The sequence below is a fragment of the Aegilops tauschii genome, chromosome 7 (assembly GCF_002575655.3).
Source record: "Aegilops tauschii subsp. strangulata cultivar AL8/78 chromosome 7, Aet v6.0, whole genome shotgun sequence".
In the NCBI taxonomy this organism is placed as follows: domain Eukaryota; kingdom Viridiplantae; phylum Streptophyta; class Magnoliopsida; order Poales; family Poaceae; genus Aegilops; species Aegilops tauschii.
In genome coordinates, this window is record NC_053041.3 from 12,907,676 (window position 1) to 12,931,650 (window position 23,975).

Sequence of the window (23,975 nt, forward strand, 5' to 3'; positions counted from 1 at the left end):
ATGAAATGACACCAAATTTTGCCAGCATGTGTGCATGCCCTATCTATGACCCCACGCAAAATTTGGACGAAGCCGGACACTGAACGCAAGTTGCGTCACGTCCGGGCATTGTTTTAGGGGGTTTTCACCGGGAAAACCCTAGAAAATGCATCAAACGTCGGGAAGCAACGAAAATTGGCATGCTTTCTTGCCATGGTGCTGTGAGGGTGTGGAAAAAGTTTGGGCTCATTTGGTTGAGTTGGAAAAGAAAATGCCTTTGAGACTTGACCTCCGGCAGATCCGAACGGTCCTGGTTGCACATGATGTACGTGATGGCATGCATGAAATGACACCAAATTTTGCCAGCATGTGTGCATGCCCTATCTATAACCCCACGCAAAATTTGGACGAAGCCGGACACTAAACGCATGTTGCGTCACGTCCGGGCATTGTTTTAGGGGGTTTTCACCGGGAAAACCCTAGAAAATGCATCAAACGTCGGGAAGCAACGAAAATTGGCATGCTTTCTTGCCATGGTGCTGTGAGGGTGTGGAAAAAGTTTGGGCTCATTTGGTTGAGTTGGAAAAGAAAATGCCTTTGAGACTTGACCTCCGGCAGATCCGAACGGTCCTGGTTGCACATGATGTACGTGATGGCATGCATGAAATGACACCAAATTTTGCCAGCATGTGTGCATGCCCTATCTATAACCCCACGCAAAATTTGGACGAAGCCAGACACTGAACGCAAGTTGCGTCACGTCCGGGCATTGTTTTAGGGGTTTTTCACCGGGAAAACCCTAGAAAATGCATCAAACGTCGGGAAGCAACGAAAATTGGCATGCTTTCTTGCCATGGTGCTGTGAGGGTGTGGAAAAAGTTTGGGCTCATTTGGTTGAGTTGGAAAAGAAAATGCCTTTGAGACTTGACCTCCGGTAGATCCGAACGGTCCTGGTTGCACATGATGTACGTGATGGCATGCATGAAATGACACCAAATTTTGCCAGCATGTGTGCATGCCCTATCTATAACCCCACGCAAAATTTGGACGGAGCCAGACACTAAACGCACGTTGCGTCACGTCCGGACAGTGCTTTAGGGGTTTTTCACTAGGAAAACCCTAGAAAATGCATCAAACGTCGGGAATCAACGAAAATTAGCATGCATGCTTGCCATGATGCTGTGAGGGCGTTGAAAAAGATTGAGCTCGTTTGATTGAGTTGGAAAAGAAAACGCCTTTCAAACTTCATCTCCGGCAGACCCGAACGGTCTTAGTTGCACATGATGTACGTGTTGGAATTGTTGAATGAAAATTTCGTAAGAAATAAAAAAATACTTGAGATATGAAAAAAAAATTGAGGGGTACTCGAGATACGAAATTGGTTAGTACGTAAACCCGATTTGCTACCACAGCGAGGGGATATATATTGGAGTTTTTATTTAACTTTTTTGACACTTGGGATATGTATTGCAGACTGCCATGCACGGGAGTTAGGTATAGCTGTCCCGCAAAAAAAAAGGGAGTTAGGCTGCCAATATCCTGAGAAAGAAATAACAGAAACCTATCGTACTACTAATACGCTCGATCTAATCTCCCTCCAGTTTCCGCCGCCGCCGTTTCCACGTCGTCCTCCAGAAAGTTGCCTGTGTGACATTGCATAGTTCGTTCATGGAGCATCGCTCTTATCATCCGCCACCACGGAAGACACCACGAGGGAACCCGCCACCACCGCCATCAGTGAACCCGCCACCTGCGAACCAGCCACCACCGCCATCAGCGAACCCGCCACCACCGCCAGCACCCAACCCGCCACCTGCGAACCAGCCACCACCTCCATCAGCGAACCCGCCACCACCGCCATCAGCGAACCCGCCACCACCGCCAGCACCCAACCCGCCACCTGTGAACCAGCCACCACCTCCATCAGCGAACCCGCCACCACCGCCAGCACCCAACCCGCCACATGCGAACCAGCCACCACCTCCATCAGCGAACTCGCCACCACCGCCATCAGCGAACCCGCCACCACCGCCAGCACCCAACCCGCCACCTGCGAACCAGCCACCACCTCCATCAGCGAACCCGCCACCACCGCCAGCACCCAACCCGCCACCTGCGAACCAGCCAGCACAGAACCTGCCACCAAGGTACCCGGCACCAAGGAATCCGCCACCTCGGAACACGAACGACAAGGCGAAGTCAACAACACCACAAGAGAAATCACAAGCAAAAAGGAACATTGTAAGGAAATTCAGTACCTGATCAATATTACGGCAGAGTATTCTGTTACATAGATGTGCATATTATATCAGAGTATTTCGTTTCTTAGATTTGTATATTAGAGGAAAGTATTTTGTTTCGTACGTTCTGACAGATTAATATCCACGCCTATGTTTCCCAAAGATCAATCTTCATCATCCATATTACTGTTAGACATGGTGAAACTCTAATCTATCTGGCAGATGTGCATAATAGATCATAGCATCTTTCGAAGCTAGATTAATGACATATTCGAATACGAACCTATATGTTTCCCATAGAGTAATAAGCATAGAAAAGAAGGGTTAACTTATATACGATGACGAACAGTACATGCTAAAAAGCCTCATATTTGTCTTTTTTGTGTAGCTCACATTTTAATGTATTTCAAACTGATTTCATAGTTGTCAGATGTGCAATCAAACTTGGGTTGAAGGAATTGTATAGTAAAGATGCATGGTTTACTGCTACTATCTTTATTATGTAATAATGCTAATTGATATCCTTTTTGATCCAATGATCAGGAAACACAAGTCTGTTCCCTTGTAGCATATCATGGAGTTACTAAGGATTTCACTACAGACCAGACAAGAGCCATAGAAGAGGTCGACCTAGGTGGCCTACTGAGGATCCTTCCTATCAAAATTCACCGGAACATGTGCAGATCAATAGCGGAGCTATACGACCCCACCTGTGACGCCTTCATCATTGATGGGGAACCACTGTCGATAACAACACGGGATGTGGAGCACATATTTGGTATACCTACAAGGGAGGTAGGGGTTGAACCCGAAGGAAAAGATGTCAACCGGGCATACAGTGTCTTCCGACAATATGGAGACAGGAGAATAGCATTTGCAGAGCTGCAGAATATGTTAAAATCACATATAAAGACAAACACACATGGAATAGAGTTCCTCCAATCCTTCATTTTATATTCAATTGGGATCCTACTGTGCCCAACAACTCAAAGATACGTTAGCTCAGCTTATGTGCCGCTTGTGCAGACAAAGGAAAGTATCAAGGCCATAAACTTTGCAAAGCTCACGCGTGATCATCTAATGAAGTGTATTATAAAGTATAATGAAGCGAGAAAAAATCCTGAAAAAATAGCACTCCAGGGTACAGTAAACCTTGAGGGAAACCTTCCGTTGCTGCAGGTTGACCCTCACACTAATCATATAGATGTATGATTGTAGCACAATATTGTACAATGACTAATGTCCACATTTTGCAGTTTTGGTTCTGGGAGAAGCGTCGTCTAGATAGATTAGACAGAACAATTGATTACAGCAAACGAGATAGACCACTCGTACAATACTGGGACGAGCTGAAGGTGCGCAAAGTCTGTGCTATTTTTGATAAGCACGGCCTTCAGGCCGGAGAGGTACATAAATTACGTATTGTACAACATTTGTATTTATTCTTCCATATTTATTTTCATTATAAAATAGGAACCAATTTCATCAATTTATTTCAGACCGTACATGACCTAAAGGAGCCATGGGACGTAGCAAGGTCGCCGACACCTGAGTTGTTTGATGAATTGCCACCGACAGATTCAAAGGTAATTTGTTATTCTTCAGTTTTGTACTTCTTCGTGCGCCAAAGGGTTAATACTTTTCTCATTAATATGCCTGTAGCTGGTGATGAAGCTTCATGATCTCGTTTGCCGAGTGAGAACAGACTTGATGGAGCAGCACCTTCAGACCCGCGTACAAATGTTGCGCAAATTCAGGCACCTAGAGCAGGAAAATGCAAATTTGAGGAACTGGTTATACGCCAACCAGAACGGCAATGTAAGTACCCTACCATCCAAACACGCACTTAATCACTCTTTTCTTCCTATGTACAAAATAATGACAACTAGGCACCTATGCAGGACTATTGGAGCCGACCAGAATACAAGTACAATGACAGCGACAAATTTGTTGCATCGCCCCTTCATGGCCGTGACTTGGCCTCAGACTTTGATGTAATTTAGTAACTATATTAATTATATGAGTTATTTTTCTCATTTTACAAGCTCCTCCCTATGACTTGCAGGGTGCTCAGGATGACATCACTAGTGAGCAAAACTTCCAGGGTGCTCAGGATGACATCACTACTGACAAAAACTTGCAAGGTGCTCAGGATGACATCACTAGTGTGCAAAAGGAGTTTGAGAGAGACGATGCACGAAAGTCAGACGTAAGTAAGTATATTAATTATGCGAGTCACTATTTTTTTATTAAATCTCCTACCTTGGACACGCAGGGAACAGGAGGGTCTACGATGACAGTACAGAAGAAGAGACAAAGGAAATCCACATTTGCAAATAATGAGGATTTTATTTATTTTGATGAACCCAAACAAACTAAAAGAGGCAAGAAAACTCCGAAAGACATGAGTACTCCCATAACGGGAACGGATGATGCTCTAGATGAGAAGATAGTTGAAGAGGTCATTGACTATGTCAATACATCCCCCTCTTCGAAAGTGTTGGTACAAATTGATGAAATTCATCTCTATCGCGCTGATCTTAGATGCTTGACAGCACAAACCTTTCAAAATAGTACGGACGGATGGCTGCAATGCAAGGTATGTGCTAACTTCTTAAATAGTTAACAAATTGTTATTTTCTATTTCGATTCCTTACTACTTTGCAATTCAGATCTTGGATGCAGCCATAACATGGGTACGCCACATGCGCCCCAATCCAGATGTACGGGCCGACGGGAATATCTTCCTAGAGAGAGCATCAGTAAGCAGTGTGCTAGTCAAAGACGGAAGCGTTCCAAGTTATACCCATGCTTTACGGAACAAAACGTCTACTAGTACTTATGGCAAAAAGTACCTTTCCCATGATATGGTAAGTCACAGTAGTCTAAGTCAATTACTAAATGGTACATAACTAATTGTGTCTAAAATGCAGGTTTCTCTTCCTGTGAATATGATGAATAAGCATTGGTACGTGGCGGTTGTCAATGCCAAAAAAGAGCAGTGCAAGTTTTGGATTCAATGGCATCAGCAATAAAACAGTTTAAGAAAGGCCACCCGGAACTAGAAAACATGGTACATTTTTCAATGCTTAGTAACTACATACCGAGAGTTAATTTTCATATTATATGTCTTATGCTTCTTAATTTATTATAGCTCAAAGGCATGCAACTCCATATGGAAGTAGCATATCGGCATGGTGGCCGAAAAGTCGATACTTGGAAGGATTTCAACATCAGCACTTGGAAAGTTCAGGTTATCAAAAACATACCACAACAGAAAGACAGGTACTGTACACATCATTTAAAATCACACATTTAGTATTCATAGTAAAAAAATATTTATAAACAATCCATATGATTGCAGCATGTCATGTGGGCTTTTTGCGGTAAAGAATATGGAGAAGTTTACAGGCAACAATCTAGATGGAGCCTACACAACGGTACGATGTCCACACTTAATTTAACCATACCATTCCCGTTGTTACAACTATAAGACTGACTCCACCTATTACGCAGGATGACATCCCCGGGTTCATGAAACAACTCACTGCCCTCCTAGTGGAGTCTCCACTGAACATGAAAGGACGGCGAAATGGCGAGGACTAAGATAGTGAAAGTCGTGAAGGAAGGATGAAGAGAGCTGAATGCTGTTACAATTTGCTACTTTTTCTAGAATAAAATTTGGATTATGATTTGTTTAAACTTTACGCTCGTATTTTTGAAGTTCTGATTGAACTTTATAAAGTTTTACAATTTAGAATTTGCCACTTTGAACCATCCACTTGTAGGATTGCAGCTTACTTTGGGAGATGAACTAAATTTGTCTATGAACTATTGCATTTCTAGGCTTCCTGTAATGCTCTATCATGTATTTTAAAAGCATGCCTTGGGCAAGCTTCTATATCACCACCCTTCTCCACACAAGGCATGTTCAAGTCATAAGCTAGTGTTGGTGTTGCTGTAATTCGTATGGTCAATCAGGTAATCAGTGCAAGATGCTTGTCATATGTGTGGATGGAACCGAGAGTGCATATGCACATTACATGTTGTGAATAAAAGGTTGTGTGCTTGGTCAGTAATTCTAATATGCGAGGCCTCCATTGGCTATGTATCATATAATGTTCTCTTGCCATGTATGTGTTGAGTGTTGGTTAACAAAATGATAATGCTAAGTGAAATTCTTCAATATCAAACGAATTCTTTGTACAGAGTTTGTTAGTGTCTGTTTAAAGCAAAATATATTGTTTGTGTCTCCAAAACCTTCATATGACAAAAAAGTTCTATCAAATGTAGACATCATTACAAAGTGGGAACAAATACTGCAACGATGAATTTATGTTTACCTGCTAGTGCAAACCATCAAGTTCAGCATCAGAGAATTAACTCACATGCCATTTCAAGCAATGTTGAGCCAGCAGGTGCTACAGCTGGAAGAGGTGCCTGCAAAAGGTTTACATGTTACTCTGGTTATCAATCTTACTTGGAATCTCGATTATCAGTGTATAATTTGAACCAGACTGGTATTTCAAAGTAAAAAATAAGTCAGCAAATAGATCGGTCTAACATCACTTGGTCATAATAATCTGTGAGTGAGAATTGAGATTTATATTTTACGGGAAAATTGGTATTTACTTTGGGCCTGTCCGCCATTTCTAGATTTTTTGCCAAACAAGTCACGCTAGATCATAAAACGGACACAGGGGGGGTTTGGACTCCAAACATCAAGTAAAAAAGACATGGTTGGCTATCCAACATTACCCTATAACCTCGCAAAGCCAAGCCGGCATTACCATATTACCGCCCTAAACATACATCCTGTACACAGCTGCAACTTCGACACCACACATATAACTAAGCAGCAACCCATGTCCTCTCCTAAGATAACCTGGATGCTCCTCTCAACTGATGTTAGTGACCAGCCATCTAACCTTCCATCACTCACAGTGGCAGACCACATATGTACATTCACAAAACTGAGCCAAAAGCCAGCTGTTATTTACACATGATCATCGCGCCCCATACATATAGGGCTGCTCTGTTCTCGACGCCCAAATAAAGAAACAGAGCCGACGAGGTGAAGGACAAACCAAGCATTACTTTCTGTATTTCACCATATCAGTGCTGCATTGCCTAGCCAAGCTCGTAGCTTTGTCGCATGACCAGCGTGTTACCGAGCCATGCTCGTAGCTGCGCCGCCTGGTCCAGCTCTGGAGCTGCCCCCTTCTCGTTGCTCACGCAAGTAACCTAGCAAGGTCTCAGCCTGCAAATCACACAACTGAACATATAAGTGGCTACGAAATTCAGGAACAATTTTTAGCTTCATCTAAACTAAATAGAAGGCAGTCATGGGGTGCGATCCCTATTTTTGAATCATTTAGTCATGACAAAGTAGACAGACTCTAATGGGGAAACTTATAATTATAAAGCACGTACATGAGTATTTCAGTGGGAAATCTCAAGCACATGGTTTTGCACGGAATTTTAAGTTTGATCGGTTTCTAATGACAGCAAGCATTGTTTGACCTGGAGGCCTCTTTGACCTGTAGGAGAGAGAGCACTCATCCTCCTGTACTTGCAAGGTTTAGCAGATCCTGGACTGTAAATAACAAGTGTGAAGTTAAACAAGTGCATATCTCGGCCATGTGAACTGAATGTACAAGTCAACACCTTCTTGATCAGTACTACCAGATAGAAGAAATCTACCAAACACTCAAGTACATGCACGCTCAAAGTGACGATTTCGTTCCACACTGTTCAGTACAATGACAGTTGCATCACAAGCTCATACCTTAGACTGATATGTCAATAAGTACTCATACCAATCGCCAGTTGTTGCAAATAGAATAAAATTAAGCAAATCACATCCAATTTCAGCCTAATATTTGCAAGGAGGATTAGAACGTATACATACAGCTTGGCACGAGCAGAGCCGGACTGTGACAGCGCAATATTGAAATTGCCGTGGCCGCCAACTGGGTTCGGGCGGCGCGTGCTGCCGGAGGGGAGGTCGGCCCATGCCTCCGGCGTGGGCCGACGGCAGGGGAGCTCCGTGGAGAAGACGAGCCGAGAGAAGTCGGGGGTGAGCGCCGGCCTGTTCCGGAGCGCGACGGGGTCCAGGGGAGCAGCGGCGTCGGGGGACGGCGAATCCTCCTCGAGCGCCTCAAATGGCAGCCCCCCGCCGGCGGCCGCCGGAGGGGAGGTCGGCCCATGGCTCCGGCGTGGGCCGACGGCAGGGGAGCTCCGTGGAGAAGACGAGCCGAGAGAAGTCGGGGGTGAGCGCCGGCCTGTCCCGGAGCGCGACGGGGTCCAGGGGAGCAGCGGCGTCGGGGGACGGCGAATCCTCCTCGAGCGCCTCAAATGGCAGCCCCCCGCCGGCGGCCGCCGGAACCCTAGAGAGCGCGGTGGAGAACGAAGGCAAACGGTGGGGAACGAAATCGGAATATTTTTTTTGAGGGGAGGGAACGAAATTGGATGGGGAGGGCGGGGTGGGCTAGTTGGACACGAGGGGCGGATGGGCCTGTTCGACACGCGGCCGGGCTGATGCCTTTTCTACCTCTGTCGATTTTTTCTTCCCAAAATGCCCTCAGGACATCTATACTGGAGGACGGGAGCTAACCAGTGCATGGTCTACCGCTCGCGCGACCTGGCGCAGTATGTGTCACCACACACGGTACGATTTCACGAACTGATGGTCATAATTTACCCCAGGGTACCATAAAAGAGCTCTTTGAGGATTGACGTAACAAGGTGGATATATTACTGATCCTCGAAGGCGAGTATATATTGAGTATAAGACTCCTTTTAGAGACAAGATGAAAGTAATTCTATCTAATTCCGGGCAATCTTTACTACCAAATATATCTCTAACAGAGAGGTAGCCCAAGTACTTTCAGATCAGGCTGAATGCAGTTATGCACCTTCTCATACAAGTCACACACACTTTAATTCGCAGGTGCATTTCTTGGTTCAGCCTGGAGACACCCTGTGACTGCCATGTGCAAGACGTTGACGAGTTTGGTGGTAGTAAGGGCGTTGAGAACCTTCTAGGATGACTTGCCCACCATGCTAGCATTCTGTCCATACAGAGGGCGGCAGGTTGCCATGTTGCTGCCTAGATCTTATGGAGGAAGGTGAATGTGCGGAGGACATGATGCACCTCCACGGCGACCGAGGATAAATAATACCAGGACTTTCGTCTCTTCTTGATCTTCCCTTCCCTATGTCCCCCATTCCAAAGCTAAATTGACTATCTTTCTTTGGGCATTGGTTGTCTGATACTTTGTGGACGAGACATGTATCGAATGACTCATGAAGCATGAAGAGAGCACACTAGAGGGCAGGGTACTATATAGATCATTGGCCATATGGAGGGTTGTTGCTGAAAACATTTATATCAATTGAATTACAAGATAATTATGCATTGAAAGATCTTCTGAACTAATGGCCTTCTCTCCAATAAATGAAATGTGGAGGGAGGGAGGGAGAGAGGGGGGGGGGATCTTCGTAAGTCATAACTACTGGTCTTCCCCAACGAATCTCGACCCCATTATTGAACAACCCTTCACTAAACTATCTGCTATGATATTGCTAGCATTCCCTGCCATAGCTCGGGTATGGTTCACAGATTCTCAGAATTACAAAGAGTTCAGAGGAGGATTACAGCAGGGAAGGAGACTTGGAGAAGAAGAAGATCAGGGGATAAGATCTCAGTGGATACAAATGATCAACGATACCCTCACACCTACATACGCAGCGGCTAACATAGTTGAGTATGATGGGCCAGCCCTCTCTGCCCACGAACGAAAGCACAGGCGCAACTGGTCGTTGCACTCCTCCCTCCCTAAGCAACAGCTTGACCTCAAGCTGTAGGAAGCTCCGTCAGTGCACTGGACAACTCCCAGGTTGTCATAGACAGCGGTAATCCTTACCAAGCAATCTTCTATTGCTTGCGTGTGCGTCCTCCGACGTCCACCAATCGAGACGCCAGGACTTGCGCAAGCTTGGATGACACGGCCAATTGTTGCACGTACTGAAGCTCTTCAGGTGGATTGGCACCATCATTTGGTTGTGTGGCGGGCTTGAGTAAGAAAACATGAACCATGGGGTGCATCTTACTAGTTGTAGGTAATTGAAGGCAATAAGCAACTTCACCAATTCGCTCCAATACTTGAAATGGACCAAAGTATTTGAAACCCAATTCGTGGTTAGTGCGATGAGCAACCGGCTGCTGCATATATGGTTGAAGTTTCAGATATGCCCAATCGCCTGGTTGAAACACTCTCTCAGAACGATGCTTGTCTTCCTGAGCTTTCATGCGCTGTTGAACACGCTGGAGTTGATCATGTATAGGTGCAGTCATTGCATTCCGCTCAGACAACCAAACCGTAAGATCTGTGGTGACTACTGATTTTCCACAACCAAATATCTCGGCTCATAACCATAGAGGACTTTGATGGGAGTGTGTCCCAAAGCAGAATGGAAGTTTGTATTGTACCAGTATTCAGCTTGTGAAATCCACTGGGCCCACTTCTTGGGTGCAAAATGCACCATACACCTCAAAAATGTTTCCACACATTGATTTAACTTTTCTGTCTAACCATCAGTCTCAGGGTGGTTTGTTGTACTCATATTCATTTTGGTGTCCGTGAGTTTACAAAGCTCCTACCACACATTGCTAGTAAACAGAGGATCTCTGTCAGTGATGAGAACTTTAGGCAGGCCGTGCAGCTTATAGACATTGTACAAATATGCTTGTGCAATAGAGAGAGAGCAGTAAAGGGGTGGCACATATGTATGAAATGGCCATATTTGCTGAACGTGTCGATACAACCAAGATTGTATCATAGTTTTTACTCTTGGGAAGAGAACTGATGAAATCCATACTAACCATATTCCAAACCTCTTTAGGAATTGGAAGAGGGCTTAGCAAACTTGGTTTCTTTATGTGTTCTGACTTAGCTTGTTGACAAATAGAACATGTTTTGACAAACTGTTCAATAGATTGCTTGAGAGTAGGCCAGGAAAATAAGGCTTTCACTCGTTGATATGCGTCCTAAACTCCTGAATGCCCACCAATGCCACTCGAGTGTAATGAGAGAAGAATTGCTTGCTGAGTTCTTTTTTTGCTCCCAACCAAACTCTCCCTTTGTGCCTGATAATCCCTTCCTGTAATGAGAAACCCTTGTTATTACTGCTAGTAACACTTAATTCAGTGAGCAATTCTTTTGCTTGCGGGTCTGTAACTAACCATCAGCTACTTCTTCCAACCACTGGGGTGTGCAATAAGATAAAGAGAATATTACATGCTGTGTTTCCACTCTAGACAGAGCATCGCCAGCACCATTTTCCAATCCTTTCTTGTACACCACACTGTATTTGAGGCCCATAAGTTTTAACAGAGCTTTCTGTTGAATAACATGTATATCAAATATACCTTTGTTCACTTTTCCATCGTTCTTATCCGCCAAGTATTTGGGGCAGTTCCGCTGCAGTGACCATTTCCTTTGCAGTAGAAGCACTCTGTTTCAGGCTTGGGTCTAGCTTTCGGCTTCTTCCCGGGACTGGCAACTTGCTTGCCATTCTTCTTGAAGTTCCCTTTCTTTCCCTTTCCCTTTCCCTTTCCCTTTTTCTTGAAACTAGTGGTCTTATTAACCATCAACACTTGATGTTCTTTCTTGATTTCTACCTTCGCCGGTTTCAGTATCGTGAAGAGCTCGGGAATCATTTTCGTCATCCCTTGCATATTATAGTTCATCACGAAGTTCTAGTAGCTTGCTGATAGTGACTAGAGAACTCTGCCAATCACTATCTTATCTACTCCATGCTATATTTCCAATCTAATCAAAGCACTCAACATCCCCCAGTCACAACGGCAGCGATGCAAACGGTGAGACTGGAGAAGAATCCAAAGGTAAGCTGGCGCCAACCTCCCCCACCGTCGTAACGGTCAATGCATCGCGGTAGGCGTGGCTGGAGTGTAAATCGACGAGGTTGCTCAAGCAAAGGAGGTAGCCCTTTCTGCCGTTGTCGAGGTAGCCGAGAGCGTAGCGTGGTGAAGCTGTGGTCGAGGTAGCCGTGTGAAGAACGCCATGGTCGATGTCGATTCGGGTTGGCCGTGGGGAGAGGCGTGCGAGTCGGGGCTGCCAACAGGAGGACCTTGGGGAGGCGACTCAGCGGTCCGAAGGGATGACATGACGGCTACCTCTGGCTCGATTTGCGGTAGGCGTGTGCTCGGGGACAAGCGCGTGATCGTTTGAATAGACCGACTGCGGCGTTGTACGCGCCATGGCAGAGATGATGCGCAGATCGGGGTCGATCGCGACATTGTCAGTGATGTCCCGGGGTGATGATGATGAAGACGGACCAGCAATGGCAACCACGCGGGTGAGCGGACGGCGGCGACGCACATAAGCGTCCCTTGGGCGGCGTTTCCAGCCTTGCTGCGCGGTTGATGACGAAGCAGCCGGTGTAGAGCCGACGCCGTTGCCAGAGTAGAGGCGCGGGGGTCGACGGCGTCGGCGGGCGACGCGAACCAATCCTAGATCGAGAAACCAAAAAGAAAACAACGCCGATCAAGATGACCGGTGGATGAACCCTAGGTACGGGCGGCGTGGCCCACCGTGGCGATCAAGGAGATCGACCGCCCCGGGGGCGGAGCGGAGCAGAAGTGGCGGGCGGCGGCTATTGTTTGGATGGGTTAGGCTGGTACCAAGTTAGAAGAGATAGAGAGGGATTGGTGGAATCAATGTTTATTGGTTGAGTCTTGTTGACATATATATATATATACTAGCACATATGCCCGTGCGTTGCAACGGGAGATAATATGCATTTAAAGTCAGTGAGAATTATATGTGCATGCAAAACCCTGTGCGCACACGAAAAAAGAACATTTAGCTTCTCTGTTTCATCGTGTGTGAAGGAATCAGTCTGCTATTTTTTTATTCATTGATCAAGGGCATTTAAGAGTTTTGTTACATCATCGTACGTCAGTGCTTGATGTGGGATGTTGTGGCAGCGCCGGTGGCGGTGGATCTTGGGATCCAGTTTCCGAGCTCATGCAGGGCACGCATGGCGGCCGGAGCTTTCTTCGGCGTCGACCCCGCTTGATGCGGGATTGGGGCGGCGGTTGCCATTGTATGGGCGACGACAGCGGCTGACGCGGTGGTGGGTTCTCCCTGTAGCACCCGGAATCGGGGGCAGCGGCCCCTCTTCATCAACGGCGGCGGACACCGGGGTCGTGTGGGCGACTCGGAGTCTGGATCTCGAGGTGGCGACAACCTTCTAAGGCTAGTGGCGGTATGGGACGTCCCTTCCATCAATAGATCGGGTTCGATGCGGCTCGGTAGGTGACACATGTGACTCTTTCGGAGTTGTTAGGCAGTACCTGTCGTCGGCAGGTGAAGCTACCGGGTGGATGTGCTACCGAAGGATGTTAGGCATAACGTCTTATGTGTAGACGTCAAATCATGCCTGCTATCGGCTGGTGATGCGCGATGGCTCTGGTGGAGGGCTCATGCTTAGCCTGTTGCTGTTGGATCGAAGGTGGTGCGGCAGTAGTGGGAGGCAGGCGGTATGGGACGTCTTTATCTTCCATTGTCTTCACCAGAGGTATCCGAATATCGAGGGGTTGGTAGACGGATAAAGGCGGGTGGTACAGGAGGCTTCAACGACGATTTTATGCACTTCGGTGGAAACACAAGATCTCAGATCGGGCTATGTCATGTCGCACCTGCGTCGTGTTTTTGTTCAAGGTGGTGGATCAAAACTTGGCTTTGGGGATGAGAATCCAGAGTTCAACCTTGTGGTGGACTCGCCATCATTGGTGCATGTCCGACGTTTTCTTCTTGAAGGTGTAGCCTAGGAGTTGTGTATTTTTTTGTCTCTGTTGTGCCTTGTAACATATGGTTAGTGGCTATGTGGGGAAGTTGCTGTCACGAGGTATTTGGCCTCAGGGTTTGTTTTCCATTTTATTTCAGAGTCGAGTTTCTTTGCCTGCTGGATTTTGAATTTTCAATAATATATGGCTGCATGGATCGTCCTGTGCAGAGCCCAAGGGTTATCCTCCTTTTCAAAAAAAATTGTACGTCAGAGAAGGCCCATGAGTTAGTCAATCTACTTTTCCTTTAAAATCCTTTTAGTGGAGGGGATTTGAAGGTAAGAAATTTCTAGATATATTAAGAAACATGGACAATTTTTTAAATCTTGAATTTTTTTTGAAAATTATGTACACTTTCGGAAAATCGCAAAAGAAATATGAAAGGGAACTTATTTTAAAATTCAGAATTTTTTTATGGAAACACCAATTTTTTTTTATCAAAACATTAACATTATTTGAATTTCTAAACATTTTTTTCAAACGGGAATATGTGTTTTAAATTCATAAGATTTTTAGAAAATGTTATGTTTTATACACGAACATTATTTTAAATAGTGAAAAATTCAGCAAAACAAGAATATTTTTTCGAATTTAGAGCATTTTTTGAAATGCCATTTTCTTTTAGAAATCTCGAACAATTTTGAAAAAAATAATTGTTTTTGGAAAATTGGAGACTTTTTGCAATTTCCAAATATTTTTAATATAACGACGAAAATTTGGAATTCTGAAAATTTCCCATTTTTTTGAATGGTTTTTGATAATTTTTAATTTACTAAATAAATTCTCAAAGAAAAATAAATTTCAAAGGAAAAAATGAGATAGGGAAAGAAGAATAAAAATGAAAGGAAAACACAAAAACAAAGAAAAATGCACCAGCCCATTATTTGTTGGCCTGGGGGAAACTTCAACTAAAAAGCATGATCATTATTTGAATTTATGAACATTTTTTTGAAACAGGAACATGTATTGAGAATTCATAATATTTTCAGAAAATGTGTATCTTTGATCCCCGAACGTTATTCATTGATCAAGGGCATTTAAGAGTTTTATTTAAGAAATACATTCTAAAAATACTGGGATTGAAAAAAATAGGTAAAGGAGAATAAAAATATATGTAAAACACACGAATTAAGAAAAAGACAGCCAATAATTGGTTGTCCTGTGCGAAACTCCAGCTATTTCTCGCCCATCGCGTAAAATAGAATTTGTCAGCTACGTGGGCAGAATAAATAAGGGGGCTGGCTTCGCTGGGCCACAGCGTGCAGCCCACGCACGAAAATTCTTTTTCTAATAGACAAACGCATAAGAATTTAGTACCACATCGAATAGAAAACAAAATATTTTTGGCGGTGAACGGATGAAAAAATTAGCGAAACGCACCTTGTCAACAAGAACACTATTCTGATCACAACCTGACCTGCCCCGGCAGTAGTACGTTGAAATTTCCCCAGTGCTAGGTTGAACTTCCGCAAACATTGCTCAAATGGAGCTTGCGATATACCGTTGGAAAGCTATGGACACGAATATCATGATCCAAGTTAAATTTTTGGGAAAATGTAAGCGGTATAAGAGCAGTTTTGAAAACCGTTTTTTCTTCATACAAAAAACGTGAATCGTATTTTAGATCGCATTTCTAAACCATTTATCGGAATGAGATAAATAATATGGCATTGGAAAGTTGCTGCAAAACCGCTCCTTCCATATGTTGAAAGTTTTCTCTAATTCCCTATGGATAAAGAGTAATTTGGAAAATCGTAAAATTTTGCAAACAGAACAGTCGAGTTTGTATTTTCGATGTCATTTCTAAACGGCAAGTCCAATTGAGGCAAATGATATGGCGTTGCTAAGCTTATGAAAATGCGCTACTTTTTCATGTTAAGAGTTTTCTCTAATTTTGAACGGTTTAAACTAATTTAGAAAACCATACAAGGCCCACCAAGTTCGTATTTTCAAGCTAATTTTTTAATTGTACGTCTGAATGCAACAAATGATATGGCTTTGGAATGCTTGAGGAAATGCAAAACTTTTTGATATATATTGTTTCTCCCAATTCCTTAAGGTTATAAGTCAATTTTGAAAATGGCTACAAATGTATTTTCGCCTTAATTTCTACAAACTTTATCATAATGGGGGAATAATATACCGTTGAAAACCTATGGAAAATGTGAAACTTTTTGATGTTGATGGTTTTTCTCGGATTCTTAGCCGTTTTCAAGTAATTTCAAAAACAACAAGATCATTCGTTCTGCCTCCATCGCGAAACCGATTCTTCAAAAATGCACCGCGTTAAGAACTTGAACTTCTTGGCATGTCTACTTGAACTTCACTCTGTTTTCGATGTGCTTTGTTTGCTCGTAGCTCTCCATCCACTGATCGGAATTGAGCAAGTGATATACCAATGGAAAGCTGCTATAAACACGAAACTTTCCTGTGTTGATCATTTTTTCATACTCGCGACGGTTTTAAAAGTTTTTCATTTGAAATTCATCCAGTGTAGTAGTTGAACTTCCTGCTGTTTTCACGTTGAACTTCTGTGACGTATTTTCGTTTGTAATTTTCTCATCCATTCTTCAGTGTTACACAAATGATATTCCTTTTGTACAAACCCCTCTCACAATAACTTTTTCAACTTTCTTCGACCGAGTACTTGAACTTATAACATCAAAAAAATTGGACCTTGCCTTTTAATTCATTTTTCTCATATTAAACACACACCATGTAGTACACGAACTTTTTCCATTTTTATAAATCGAATTTTTATTTTATTTTTAAAATCAAATTGCTCCCAACTAATAACTAAACTTCTTCGTGGATTGAGAGAATTATTTGAAAACGCGAAAAATATTATTTTTTGTGTATTTGAACATGGAAATACAAGGTGAACCTCTCTCGCAAGAAATTTTGAACTTCCGCGGACAGAGCACTTGAACTTTTAAGCTTTTATTTTTCTATACTTTTATTCTCAGCTGAAATGCATTCCTTGCAGTACTTGAATTTCTCGTTGTTTTGACTATGAACTTCTTTCACATTTTTTAGTATACGTCGAATTACACACAATTGAAGGTCGAACGCCATTTTTTGCCATTTTAAAACATGTAATAGGAGGTCGAACGTCCCGCAATATAAATTCTGAACCGTGCACGGAGGTGCACGTGAACTTCTTGCAACAAATCTGAATTTTTTATATACTTCAAACTTCTCTGTTATTTCAAATTGAACTCCTTAGTCTTATTCTTCAAAAAAATAATATGTTTTCAAATAAGCATCAAACATTTTTTAAATTGAACCTCGTACTTTTATTTTTTCAAGAAATGGAAAGAATTTGAGTTTTCCGTAAACATCAAACTACTCTTTTTATTTTAATTTGGACTTCTTTAATTTTATCTATTATTATTTAATTAAATCAAGAGTCAAACAAGCCATCACCTTTGCCCACATATGTTAAATTATATCAACCATTAATCCTAGATATAAACGGCCAGGATTTAATGAAGAAAACGTAACATACAAATATAGTTGTCTACATGGTTTTGACTTACAAATTCTGTCACGTAGGACATATTAGATGGAAGGGTGCAATAATAATCACAAAAGTGGAGTAGACGTGTAGGGAGTCTGTCACGTAGTACATATATTAATAAATAAATAAATAAAAGGTGCAAACACCGTCACATATAAGATCTGGAAGACGTGTGGAGAAGGAAACCTACAGGTCTATATAGCGGTGGAGATTTAAGTGGACTACAAGTATATGGTATCATGTATGTGTCCAAATATAGAAAGCTAACGTACGCACATGTGGGTGCCTAAACCATCATGGAAGCCAATCCAGCAAGCAAGTCTAGTCGGACATATATATTGCATGCATGATATCATGCTGATGTCACTATAAAAATATGACTTGGTCCTTTCTCCTAATTAGCTTAAGCGATTGTAAACTAGGTACATCCAATAAATAGGTACATCCAATAAATAAGCGATTGAAAAAGTGGAGCCCGGAACCGGAACAGAGAGACTTTGTGTATGTTTTTTCTTTTTGAACTCCACTACATTCACGTTTCAAGGCCACTGCATGTACGTCAAAGCAGTATTAGCCCAACTCTCTTTCTATTTCTTCTTTTCTAACACTGAAGCACGTCCATACGAAGCATCCCATGCATGTAGCATATTTCCTTACCATTCAATCAGACTGAGCTCAGTGCACATAGAATTTAATATGTGTAGGATACATATATACATATTGCCAAAATCAGGGCCTCTTTTAACTTGCATGATAATTAAAATACAAAAGCACAAAACATGGAATCACAATTTGATATCAATTTTCTACATGGCTGAGTTTGTAAAAAAAATGATTGCAACACAGTGAAGAGAAAATTATTGTAGTGATTTTTTATCAGTTGGAAATTTATATTTGAAACGTAATGTGAGTTGTTAGGAAAAATTCCAATCCTACGAAATTTTAATAAAAGACAATGAAACAAAGAGTTTCTAGAAAAGCGAATCATGCCGGCCAGCATAAGTAAGAAAAGGACAGTGCAATATAGAACATTAAAACTAAAAACAAAAGCCCGCACCATGCAAGCAAACTGAATGATTGTAAGATATAGAAGATAAAAATGAAAACAACTAGAAATTTCTGTAGGAATAAAATATTACATATTCATAAAATGCTTTCCCCCATAATAGATAATTTTGATAATGAATTATTGTCTTAATATATTCCGGAACTACAATTTCAAGTCAACTCAAATTCTACACGGTTCAATTTGTAAAAAAATAATTTTATTGAACTAAAGCAAAAAATAAATAGTCGGAAGAAGATGGAAATTTAACTTCGAGCGAAAAGTGAATTGTTAGGAAAAATTCCGAGTGTCTGTACGAAAGAGGAGCATATTGCCCGATGCAAGATTAAAACTAAGAAAAGCATGCGCCATGCACACAAACCGAATTATAGTAGAATATAGAAGATAGAATGTAAATATTTATAAACTTATCCAGCAAGAATAGTTTACGTGTTCACATGTTAAGATGTGTTCTACCCATTCGTTATTGAGAAGCAAATGTCAACTGTAACAAAGTGTGTGTGTGTGTGTGTGTGTGTGTGTGTGTGAGAGAGAGAGAGAGAGAGAGAGAGAGAGAGAGAGAGAGAGAGATTGTGTGTGAGAGAGAGTATGTCAATAATTGTCAAATGAAGATGAGAATGCATGAAAAATTTTTGCGGGATGGTATTGCGGAAAAAAAAACACAAGAGCATACAACCAATATTTACGTACAATTTGGACATTAGGTTTTAATTTAGCTTCTGATGGAAAGATGGACACAAATGAATGATATAAAATCGCAATTGAAAGCTAAAGTAGAATGGGACTCTATATTTATTTATTATATAGATTAACATAACATAATTCGTACCAGCAAACTCATGCAAATAATGAAAATATTTTAACAAAAGCTCAATAATTGTTTCACAAGGTATACTTATTGCCGGAAATATTCTTATATATTGAACAATAAATCAGTGGTGCTATGGAATCAAATAAATCTAAAATAGTTTGTCTTCCAAAAATATCTGGCTAACATATAATAAAATAAGTGTTCACATGGTATAGTTAGGCTTCAAGTTTTAAATAAAATATTAAAGTGTCGGTAAAATAAACTATTAGTGCAAGAAATGTAAGAAAGCACAAACATAAAACCCTATAAATCTAGCGGCGCAAATGCGCGGGTTACCCCGCTAGTTCTTTAGTAACGAAGAAAACATGTATTTTTTAAATATTGACCTTCTCTTTTTTATAATTTGGACTTCTTGGCTTATTTCTTTTAGCATCAAAATATCCTAGTTTTGTCATAAATATTCGAACCCTGCCACATTTTTAAAATTTTGATTTATTTTGACTTAAAATTTTGATAAATAGAGGTGGACATGAACTTCTTGCAACAAATCTGAGTTTTTTTATATTCTTCGAACTTCTCTATTATTTTAATTTCAACTTCTTAGTCATATTCTTAGAAAGGATATATGTTTTTAAAGAAGCATCAAACATTTCTTTTTTGTAAATTGAACTTCATAGTTTTTTTAGAAACGGTAATAATTTGAGTTCCCCGTATACATCGAACTACTCCTCTATTTTATTTTGAAATTCATCATTTTTATTCTTTAGTAACAAGGAAAATTTGAGTTTTTTTATAAATATCGAACTTCTCTATTTTGTAATTTGGACTTCTTGGTTTATTTCTTTTAGCAATAAAATATCTTAGTTTTGTCATGAATATTGGACCTCCTCGACATTTTTAAAATTTTGATTTATTTTTAAAAACATAGACACAGACGGGAAAGATAATTATGTGCGCATAAAGTGGGTAGCAATTCCCAACTTTCCCTTGTCGAGCACTTGAACTTCTAGCAAGAAATGTTTTTCGTTTTATGAGTTGGTTTTTAAAATGCCAAAATGGCATTGGTATTTTTTTGATCATGTAAATCTTACTTTTTAACAAACTCCAAACTTTCATTTTATTTTAATTCGAACCTCACGTTGGTTTTATTTTCTATTAGCGGTTAGAATCCGAGTTTTTAATAAACATTGAACCGCTCCATTACTTTAATTTGAACTTCTAGGTTTCTTTTAGAAAAGGGGAAATCCATTTCTAATTAAATTTTCAAAACTATTTTTGTTATTTTAATTTGAGCTTCTGTTGTAGAAACTTGTTGAACAGGAGGAACTTTTTGAACATTCCCGGGATGTGCACTTGAACTTCTAGCAACAAAAAATTTAGACTTCACCTTTTTATTCATATTTTCTCATACGAAACACACTCCATGCAGTACGTGAACTTCCACCAGTTGTCAATTCGAACTTCTCTCTATTTCACTTTAGTAGCGAAAAAAATCTGAGTTTTTTATAGACCTCAAACCACTCTAACTTTTTGTTGAACTTCTCTGTCTGCTTTTTATAAATGTGAAAGTTGAAGTTTTGTTAGAAACATCGAACTTCTTTGTTATTTGAAATTGAACTTATTCTTTTATTATTTAGTAACTAGAAAAATCCATATTTTTCTAAATAAATATCAAACTACTCACCTTTTTCCAATTGAACTTCTTGGTTTTATTCCCTAGTAACGTGAAAACCTGAGCTTTTTTATATACATTGAACTACTCCGTTTTTCGAAATTGAACTTCTTGGTTTTAATCTTTTAGCATTGGGGAAAATCTAAGTTTTTTATAAACATTAAAGAACTTCATATTTTTTTAAATTCATGGACTTCTGGGCGTTATTCATTAGTAACGGGAAAAGTCCTAGTTATGTAATAAATATCAATTTGCTCAATTATTTAAAGTTGAACTTCTTATGATCTTCCCTTCAGTAAATTTGGATTTTCCAATTTTTGCGTATTGAACTACCGCGTTATTTTATTTTTGAACTTCTTGCTTCCATTCACTAATAACGAGGATAATCTAATTTTTTTTATAAATATCGAACTACTGCATATTTCTAATTTGGACTTCTTGATTTTGTTTCTTTTTAGTAACGAAAAAATCATATGTCTGTATCTGCGCTATTTTAATTTGAACTTGTACATGTTTTAGACAGGAGGAAATATGTTTTTATGACTTTTTGAAGTGCTTTGTTATTTTAATTGAAACATTTTTTTTGTTACTTATTTTGAGCTTTCGGACCCTCGACTGTAAACTTTTGACAACATGTTTTCTTTCTCTCTTCTTTGGTTTAGTTCACACCTTTGTGCATTTTTTATTTAGGAAATTTACAACATGGTGTATTTATTGTTTGATGTAACTTCTTTTTCTCTGCACTTATTTATCCGGTTTATTGTCTTTCACTTACAAACTTCTGAAAACTGAACTTCACATTTTTTTAAACCTTTTTCCATGTACCCATGAAATTTTTCTCCATGTGTTTTAAATTGTTTTCTTTCTCTACTTTTCCATGGTTTTTTTCCTAGCAAGCCTCTCAGGTTGCAGTCTCAATATTTTTGTAGACCTTCAAGTAGTGTACTGCTCTCAGGAATTTTCCTTTCTTGCCTAGACTAAACCAGCGAGTTACTAGTATCCATATGAATTTTGTTGTTTTTCTATATAACCAACTGAAGCATGCACAATTGTTGAACTTCATAAGTTCGCACATCTTGTAGGAAAAGTGTAGAAAAAACTAGTAAAATGCACAAAAACCAAGTCGTGCAATCCACATGGCATGGAAAGCATGACCAAAATTTCCATTGCATGAACTAGCTTCACATGGTAGCTTTTCCACTACTGGCCATGTATTGGAACATCCAAACTCCATGTGGAATGAATATAAAAATCTCAAAGCTGATAGTTGAACACAAGAACAACGATGTTACGGAATCTATAATCATATACTCGCTACAGGAAGTAATTTTTTTGCCCTGTTCAACTACATCCCGGAAACAACACAAAGATCACACAACCTATTATGAACTCCGACCATCTTCCTCATGAACAGCAACAATTCTGTCCAAAGCACCTCATGTGACCTTTTCCCCTACCGCATGGCGACCTTCCTTCCTATGTTCACGTGCGTAGTGGGTGGCAGAGCGGCAAGTAGGATCCTGGACACCAAAATTTGAGCATAATTAGTAGAAAAAAGCACCAAACATCTTTACGCCTGAACATTAGACAAGATTTCTTCTTCTCTGAAGATTCTTTGTACTAACAATTAATAATGCAAGAAGAAGTTGGACTGAATTTTTTCGTCTGTCTGAACTTCTGCAACAAGATATAAATCCGTTCACATCTGCATGGATCAATAGATGCAACCAAAGCCAAAAAAAATAGAGGGATCCAAAACAGAGGCTTCCCAGCATGGATGGAAGTTGATGTGCGTGTACTAGCTGGATCGCCCATGGTGGAGGCCTGCAGGGCAAGTTCCTGAGGACACACGGCTGAGGTGGTCGTGTAGCACGGCTGCGATTGCTACAGGGTGCGTGCTCAGCACAAAGGGATGGATCGGCGACGGCCGCAGCGCCCGGGAGGAGGTGAGATGGGGGCGGCGCTCGCAGCGGCCGGAAACGCCTTGACTACTGCGGCGGTGGTGACCCATCGGGAGGGGTTGTGCAGCGGTGCGCCGGAGGATGCGGGGGTGGCATCACGCCGGAGGAGGCGGGGGCACTAGGAGGAGGTGGGGGTGGAGTCGCACGGACGAGGGGACACTACTAGGGAAAAGCCTATCAGTAGCGCGGGTATTTTGCCTATCAGTAATGTGATGCCGCGCTACTAATAAGGCGCTGCAGCTAACATGTAGCAGTAGCGCGTGTCATCCAACGCTACTGCTATACATGGCTAGCAGTAGCGAGCTTTAGTGCAACGCGCTGCTGCTAATATCTCAAGCGCTTTTTACCAGAAAGTGCTACTGGTAAGGGAGCGCTACTGCTAGTTCTATTAGTTTCTGCTTTTTTCTGTATATTTGTTTTGTATTTGAACAAGCTTTATACAATAATCTTTAGCATATCATACACGTACAAATGTAATCATAGCATATACATACAAATATTCCCGTCAAATCATGTCATCATCATAATCATCATCCAACGCAAAGTGGTCTCGTCATCATCTTGAAAATAGCGATACAAGTCTCGATTACTTGCAACTACATCGTCATCCATCAAAACAATGATATACGTGAGAAGAGCTATCACTATGAGTGAGAGCGAAACTATGCAGTACATGAGTTCGTATCCCGCTCTCGCATTAGCGTGAACCTCCTAAACTAACTACTGGCTGTCACTCAGAAATCGGAAACCGGTACACCTGGGACTGACACTTCAGCCACTCGTCGTATACTCCTGACGTAGCACTTCTTCGCCATCGATGATCTATGCACCTGCATCGTCACATGAGTCGA